The sequence below is a fragment of the Halyomorpha halys genome, unplaced genomic scaffold (assembly GCF_000696795.3).
Source record: "Halyomorpha halys isolate HHAL.00 unplaced genomic scaffold, Hhal_1.1 Scaffold424.1, whole genome shotgun sequence".
NCBI lineage: Eukaryota > Metazoa > Arthropoda > Insecta > Hemiptera > Pentatomidae > Halyomorpha > Halyomorpha halys.
The window spans coordinates 146,056-155,212 of NW_027107649.1; the positions used below are offsets into that span (position 1 = coordinate 146,056).

The following is a 9,157-nucleotide window of genomic DNA, read 5'->3' on the forward strand; positions in this document are numbered from 1 at the left end:
ATATATATATATATATATACTCAATAATAGTATATTTACTCTCATATACTACTATGTATATACAGGGTGTTTCAGGATTGTGTCCGAACTAAAAATATGAATTGAGGATCTCAAAGAAAGAAAAAAGTCCTTATGAAAGTATGTCCATAAGCGCTTCATTTAGGAGATATTCAGAATTACAGATTTTCATTGTTATGCATTATTTAGATTATAGTAAATAAATTAGTTTGTCTTCCAACTTCTTTATTTGTGAGACGTAACCATTAACATTCATATTAAATGTTGTTGTAAGTGATTATGTTGAGCATTAAGACAAAAGGCATCTTCCATAGCAGCTGTGGCTGAACGGCACTGGATATGTGCTATTGTTTCACAAGTTTTAATTATCCTTCTTTGTAAAGAATTAAGGTCATTAATTTACATTTTGTTCAATGTCGTCCTAACGAAAAAATCCAGTGATATGATCTGGAGAACATGACTACAACACATATCGTTATTTTGCTTGAATTGTGGCACATCTGAAATAAAACAACATAATTTTATTTAGAATTGGACATATTTCAAAGATATAGTACCTTAGACTGCGGTTACAGTCTTGACTCTGGTCATCCTAAACACTTTCCTAAAGCCTAAAGCTATTAGAGGTGTTTCTAATTAACTGAAGTCTATGGTAAAATCTATGGAATACCTTAAACATAAAATAAAAAAACTTTTTTCTGTCAAATGTGCCACTATTCAAGCAAAGCAGCGATATCCAGGGCCGTTCAACCATCATATAATAAAAAAAATTGTGATGAAGATTTGAAATTAAAACATTTTTTTGTTTTTTCTTAGGAGTATTCTCAGTTGTGAATTCCAAGTATCATTTACATAAATTATTGTTCTATTTTAATTAATCTATATAATCTTTGTTTTCCTTCTCAACTTTCTGTTTAAACATACCATTTTCTTGTGTAATGTTTTCTAATGTAATATCATCCCTGGTACCATATTGGACAAATTTTTTATTGCATTTTCTTTCCTCCAAAATTGATGATTATAAGAGACTGATATATTTCACTTATTATAATTATAAACTGTATTTAGTCTCCCATTACAAAAGTAAAAATGAAAATAAATTATGAAGTGACCCGACATAAATGACCCGAGTTTGGTCAAACTTAAATGTGTCCTAAATGGAATCTGAATATAAGTCCACCCCCTCATTTTATTAGTGACGAATCCAGATGAAAATCTTAACCTATATTCAGGCAAAGACGGTTATCTTTTTTTTTTTTGTTCTCAGAATTGAAGGTCCTGAACCAAGACATTGTGGTGTTACAATGCACCACATTTTCATCTTCCATCGTTCTAATTTCCTCCCCTTTTTTACCAGTAGTGCCTCAGAAGACCACAAGCGAAAAGTTTACTTCTGACATTGCTGAAATTAATTAGACCGAAGGAAAGCTAGTTGTTTATACAGTTGTTATTCATTATTTAATAGAAGATTAGGAAAAGTAAAAAAATTATATATCATTGTTTACTTTATCTAATCTTCTATTAAATAATGAATAACAACTGTATCTACCTTTCCTTCGATCTAATTAATTTTCAGCAATTTCAGAAGTAAAATTGTCGCTCGTGGTCTTCTGAGGCACTACTGGTAAAAAAGCGGGTCAGACTAGAAAAAGGATTAAAATGGAGGCAATGAATTAATGTACAAAGGATTTTGTAATGACCTGGTATTAATACCCTGCCTTTTTTAAGCAATTATGTAGCTATCATAAATATAACCACATATAGGTTATTTAAACACATGTGGGATTTCATTTCTAAAGAAAGCACATATGACAGATCAAAAAGAACCTTGCACCACTAAAGCATATTAAGAATAAACCGCTGATAGCCAGCTTTGTGTAACAAATTTGGTAAACTGATCTCTCTTACCAAAATATAATTTCTCTCCCTTACAATATAAGTAAAATAAAAAAAATGATTTTATGTGTTATTTACAAAAGTGGGGGTTCTAGGGCCTACCCCCTCCAGTCATCTCTCTCATATAGGAAATTCCTCTATGTGCTATCCAGTACTCTTTACATACATGCAGAAAATGTTGGAAGAAAATAAATATCCGTTGCAGACAAATGATACATGATTCATCTGAAGATAAGGCACATATGACATAGATTCAATAGATTAAGAGGGAAGGATGACTTTTGATTTATAAATTAATGTTCTTTATATATTTTTATTGTTTTATTTAAATATATATAGTATTAATACTACATTGTTTTATTTTTGAAATCCTATTCCACTGGGGCAAAGTCAAATACACTAGGTATTCCTTTTTTTACAAAAGGGATGAACAGGATTTGAATTGTTACTTGCATGTATGAATGTATTGAATATAGAGTAATAGGAAGTCTTGCGATTGAGCAGAATTCTGAATTTGAGTTTTTCATGGAAATACACGTTTTGGACTTCCCTAATTCCAAATGGCCAAGTCTTGCAAAATGATCTGTATGTGAGTCTGTGCATGTGTAAACATCCCAGTTCAAAATTAGTAAGTCCTATGATACTGAAATTAGGTATTTAAGAAGGATATATACCAGGGATAATTCAGCAATATTTACTATAAAATCGTTTTTTCAAAAATGGCTCTTAAGATTTTGATTAAACTGGATATATATATACAATCAAGTGACCTACAATATCAGCTAAGTTTTATCCTCATTAAAATAGTTCAACATGGCTTAAATGCCAAATTTTCAAAAACCTTCCTCTATAATACTTTCAATTTTATTTATTGGTAATAACCATTTTGCATTGTTAGCATTAATACAAAATGCACAAATATGAACTATAAAAGAATTTGTTAATTAACCAAAGGAGAAATAGAGATAGAAATTAAAAATCGGAGATAGCCGAGTGTACCCGATTTCTCCTGATTCCAGTGATGTGATGTACACGGTTTTTTATATTTTGTTAAACTGTTATATTCTTGGAAGGAGCAAAGTTGGTATTCAATATTCGTACCCCCAGAAACCCTAAAATATGAATTTTTATAGAAACTGAAAATTAAGAATTTTATGAAAGGAATATGGTCCGGGTGCGATAAAAAAAAAAAACTCAAATAGTAAAATTATACTATTTTATTGAGCCAACGTTTCGCCCCACGTTGCAGGGCTTCGTCAGGGCTATTTTGACGGCAGTCAAAACAAAAGTGACTTTTGTGACCAAAAAAGGGGGGAAACGTTGGCTCAATAAAATAGTATAATTCTACTATTTGAGTTTTTTTTTACCGCACCCGGACCATATTCCTTTCATCTTTACAAACGGTCAATCAATAATCTTCCATTAAGAATTTTATATTAGAAATTTTTCCTTTCCAGGGTGGCAAGTGAAAGTTATGTGATGCGCATATGCTACCAAATTTTGATACCTATTATGTTTGTGCAAAAGTGATGGCACCACTATAGGTGTCTTCGGCTCGAGTGTTACCACTCCGAGGTCTCGGACAATTCCGTCGCTTCGCTAGCGGATCCATTCGTCCTTCGAGAGATCTTTGTACGTTGATCTCCATGGGCTCTGGCTGATTCTGTTCTGTCCGTCAATACATATAGGAACACTGTCGGGCTATATGCCCTCTGCCCCACATCCGAAAAGTCGGGTGCAGGGGCATTGTGCTACCAGGTCGCCGACTTTACCACACGCACGACACTTGCGGTCTTCTCGACGGCCGTTACTTCTTTGTTTTTCATGACTCAATCTTCTCTCTGCATATCCTGTCTTCTCCTTCGGATTGTCTCGATATTCCCTTTTCCGCTATTGGGGCGGATTAATTCTGGGATGCTGGTAAATTTCTGTGGTCCATTCCGATTCCTCTACCTCCATCCGGGACTCTTCCCCTCGGTGCTGGCATCAATTAAATCCTGCGCGCACTGTACAAATGAGCGTTCACTTGGCAGTCCTCCCTTCGCCAGTTGGACCTTTAGGATTGTTACCAAAAAACCCATCCGACCGCTTACTTTTTCCACATCCAACGTTTTTCTATATTACTCAGCGTACTGTCCACTAGACTGCCTCGGCTTATTTGTTTCCCGAAGCATTTGAAATATATTTCTTGTGGGGACCACCTGCCTCCTCCAAATGCTTTTTTTAATCGCTCTTTCACATCGTTCAATGGCGTCTCCTCATCTCCTTGAATGAGATTTAGGATATTTTTTTTTTAGTCGGCAGACCATCGCTGTTTTTAATGCTTTTGCATCCTTGCTGTCCAGTAGATTCTCCGATATCTTAGCTTCGCCATTCGGCGATCGCCCCCTTTTAAAAACTTATTTTATTCTCCGATCTCTCAAGGGAATTTTTAGAGGTCTGACTCCGCCTTCCTCAGATCCTGGGCGGTTGCTGTACGGACTTTAATCCATTCCAGCTTCGTGGCATAAGCTTATGCTAAAGCGACTTCTTTTAGTGGTTAGATCTCTGCCTAAGGAGGGTTCACTGCTGCTAAAGGTTGGTTGACTGGGTTGTTTTGGTTCTGATCCTCTAGGTTTAGAACTGTTGCTCGCACGATTCCGTTACTCGCCATATTTTAATAAAAATCAGATAAAAAAAAAAAGAAGAAGAGAGAAATAGACGAAAAAATGAAAGGCGAGGATAAAATAGGAACAAAAAATTCTTGACAACAAAAAAAAACTCCGGTATCTAAAGGTGGATCCACATGTTGGCCGCTCGCCACGAATCGGAGGCTTGTACAAATGCTCGGTAAACAAAGAGCAGACCATCCACATGTCAGTGTTATTCAGAGAGGCAAGCATGGCGGACGTACTAGTGGTTTCAGCCATTGCACTTGGATTGTATTATTTTTATTACAAAAAAAGAAAATGAAAGGAAATTAAATATAAATAAATAAGATTAAATATAAAAAGTACCAACAAACACCTTTAACTTCCTAACAGCTCTCAGTTGCAACTAGACAAAGAACAATGGTGGAGATGCTACACGAGCGCTCTCACGAACCCCTTTGATCTGTGTCCAAAAAACCGACTCTCGACGGATCGGCAACGAGCCTAGGCCAACCAAGCCAAGCCACCCATCCACATGCTCGCGTATGTCTGAGTTCGCCATGGCTTGGCCAACATGTAGAGGCCCCTTAAAGTTCTTGGGTTTCGGTATCAGTTAAACGTTTGCGAGGACAAAAACAAAAAAAAAAGGATTCTCTCTCCGTTTCCTTTTTTTTTTTTTTTTTTAATTTTGTACTCACAGATGTTTAACTAATATTTGTATAGAATCGCATTTCATTTTTTTTTTATCTGAAAACACCCATTGTAAAACTTCGACGTCTATTTTATAGTGCGCCCTAGCGAAGTCGCAGATTAGCTATTGAATAGTATACCCATTTTGTTGAGAATTTTTGCTTATAGTGTTTATTTTCTGAAAATGCTAAGTTTCCTAGTTATAAGTGTAAATGTTCCAAAAGTTACTACTTTTTTTATTGTCGCTGTGGACCCAAAGGCTGGCGAGGTGGCAAACCTGGAACTAGCACCTCAAAAATACATAGTAGCATTAATAAAAACACTTCTATGATCTTTCTTGAAAACAACTTTTTTTATCTAGTATTTTAGGCCTCACTCGTTTGTTTTTCATATATATTAATTTTTCAATTTTTTCGCATAACTTGAAAAAATCCATATAGAACCTCTTCGTTCAAAATCATACCTTACGATTTGACATTAATTGTAGTTGAGGTTATGTAATTGTCGAGGTACTCTGTGTAGTTAGCCCTGAAACTATTTTGAGTGGTGAGGTACTTAACATCAGAAGACCGAGACAATGCATTGTAAATAAATAAGGTAAGCTGGATAGGAGGTGAATTGACAGGATGAATTGTGGGTTTTACAGGTATTCGCTGTAAATCTCCAAAGGATGGCAACAGTACTATTCTATTCATAATATGAAATAATACAAGTTCAATTCCAAAAATAGAGCTAGAATGTTCTTATCCATAAATGAATATTATCACTTACTGTCTCCTAAGGAGGTTAATCCCTTTAGTTTCACCTTTGTCAAGTGATCTCTCTGGGATATTATAAAAGTCATCGAGAGATGCTACATACAAGATGTTAGCTTTTAATGGATCAGAAGATTCTATTGTAATCTTTATTGTTTCAAATAATACATTTAAGAATATTACATTTGAAAAATATAAAACCAGAAATAATACATTCATCAATATACGATGTTTGTCTGATGACTGTAATGGTTCTGGCAGGTCTAAGTCGTCATTCGGTTACCAGCAGATAGTAGAGATGTCGTTACACAACTAAGGAGGTAGAAAAATCGTTGGATTTTATTGCGAGAAGGTTGTAATATTTTTTGGGGAAATTAGAAAATTAAAACATTGAACAGGTTACAGAAACATGTAAATATTGGGAAGGTAACAGAAAATGTAAACATTGAGCGTTGGTATGCGAGTTTATTGGACCTAACTGAGAAGAACTAACTAAGGGAAGATTACTGGAAATTTGAACATTTGAATGGTTATAGACTATGAAGTGATTAACGGACTGTTCATTAAGTTGAGGAATTACTGTCACAATTTTGTAAAACAAGTTGTGGAACAGGATTTAAATTACTACTTGCATGTATGAATGTATAGAATATAGAGTAATAGGAATTCTTGCGATCGTCAAAACTTCGAAATCATGTTTTCGATGAAAATGCACATTTTGAGGTTTCTTGAGTCCAAATTACCAAGTATCACAAAAAGGTGTGTGTTTATGTGGTCAGCCTAGCTCAAAATAGGTTTTTCACATTTTTTTTTTTATATTCTTAAAAACGGTTCTAACGATTTTTATTAAACTCAGTTTATCAATGAACGATTAAATTTTCTTTAATATCTGCTAGGTTTTATCCTCATTGAAATAGTTTTAATTCGGAATTTCGAAAATTGTTTTACCGAAAGTAAGTATATTTTTGTTTATTTGAAATAATTATGCATTTCACATTTTTCCTAGTAGTGAAAAATGGAAAAATATGAACGGTGGAAGGAGTTAAATAATAACTAAAGAAGACAAAAAGGAAAATATTTTTTACAGGTTGAAAACACATTTTCGGAAACAAGAGTTGTAATATTGGTCATTGGAAAGCCAAAGAATTTAGACAAAATGATATCTAACATAGAAAGTCTTAGGGGTAATGGAGAAGGCAAAAAAGGGATAAATGAAGGTCGGTCTTAACACTTGCGGGCGCATGTGCAGTTTCGCTACTTCATAACATTTGCTTGTTACCTACTTATTAAATAATTACTTTTTTATTTCCCTTAATCTATATATGAACCATTCAGTTGAAAGAATGATTAAATTCATAAAATTATTTTCAGTATTTTCATTAATTGTTTTAAATTTTGCATAGTGAAATATTATTAAGTGTACTTTTCTGAAAACTATTTTGGTTTGAGTTTGTCAACTTGTCAACTGAAAGGCTCATTTGGAAAATGAGTCCGGGAAAGTATTGTCATAGTGAATACTATAAAAATATGTTCTGAAATGAGCGAGGATTAATTTCAATTCAAAGGGTGCTAAGTGAAAGTTGTATGATGAGATTTTTAATTTTTAAAAGAAGGGAGGAGGATTTATATTGAATTTAATGATATATAAATATAGATTTAAGTTTTAGATCTGTAATAGTGTTATTTATTCAATGCGATATTTATATATTTTTAAATAAACATAAAACAAAATAAAAATGAAAGAAGAAAATCATTATCGAAAGAAATACCAAAAACTTCCTTAAGTATTATTATTTTTTATTAAAAACGAAAACAGAAAAGAATTTTTTTTTTTTATATTTATTTATTGATATTTACAACTGTACATAAATACATCAAGTAAATTTGAGGAAATTATAATCGTATGGTACAAGCATGTAGAGAAACTACCCATTGGTAGCACTCTAAAAACATTTTTACAATATAAGGTCTCGAGGCCACCTTTTCAGACGCCTCGGAGGATTGTCCGGAATAAAATAGGAAGCAAGATTAGAAACTAATGGGCTTGATTGGTTAGTGAGTTTGTTATGGAAGGGTTGATGTCTGATTCGGGTTAGATCGGTTACAAATGGAACATTAAGGTCTTTATGGATGATTTTATTTGTGACTAAGTAGGGAGCATTTAGGATTGTAGGTCATACTCCAATTTTGGTGATATTGCAGTCACCGAGCTTTGTAAGAATGATCTACAATTTGAACGAGAATAATGTTATTTTTCGATTATTATCGTCCTTGGTATATACTCTTTAAGGTTTTAATCATTAAATTTTTATCTATTTATAAAATATATAATACTTGTTTTGTCACTCCTTTTCACATGAGTTAAAACAGAGACTTAGCAAATCATTAGTGCCAGTTTCTTTCGCAATAAATGTGATAAACAGCTCCATTTTTTTTTAATTGTTGCTTACTTTCCTTTTAATTTTTAATAATGGACTATGTACAATACATGTACTACGTAGAATACATTACATTCTATGTAAAAGAACAAAATAAATATTCTGGCAAGCAGGATCGCACATGTGATTTTTTTAAATATTTCTATAAAATATTATCTATATCATTTCTATTTTATTATCCTATATCCTTTATTTATCAATTTACCTAAATTAATATATCTACTTGATTTGTTATTGCACCATATTTACACCTCATTTACTTCTTTACTCTTTTTTTCTTTTTATTTTACTATATCTATTATTATAATACTTCTACTTATTATTTCTCTATTCATTATTCCAGGGGCACATCTGCAATTCTATCATTCATTACTGTACTTGTTATTAGTTATTATTCAATTCATTTTCATTCTTTTAGTTTATGACATTCCTTTTTTATATCATGTGTATATATACTTTCTATTTACATTCTTATAATGTTATAATAGTAATTTAGAAAATACTAGAGAACGGACCTAGGCACTGGCAAATGGGTCACTCTTCAAATTTACTACAATTTATATATCAATTTTTTTTAACGCACTTAATATCATCATTGTTATAATATAGATTTTATAAAAATGTTTTATTCCTGGGGGTGACTAACAAGGGTAGCTACGATTTCAATGAAAGCCTTCGGTGGTACTAGGTCGAAAATTATTTTACTTGGCCTGTTCAAATTATATATATA

The 9,157-nt window shown here is 32.8% G+C and overlaps 1 protein-coding gene across 18 annotated transcripts in view; it reads left to right on the forward strand.

Moving 5' to 3' along the window:
• The window catches only part of Psi (P-element somatic inhibitor), a 122,588-nt gene that overhangs the window by 103,369 nt on the left and 10,062 nt on the right, over nt 1-9,157 (forward strand). For 14 of the 18 annotated variants that reach the window (XR_010843064.1, XR_010843065.1, XR_010843066.1 and 11 more), the window contains one exon: nt 66-2,262. The exons of 2 other annotated variants lie outside the window; for them this stretch is intronic. The gene's annotated coding sequence lies outside the window, so the exon portion shown is untranslated. Of the gene's footprint in view, nt 1-65; nt 2,263-9,157 lie in introns of those variants that run through there. 2 more of the 18 variants (XR_001343435.3, XR_001343436.3) reach the window with 2 other exon arrangements.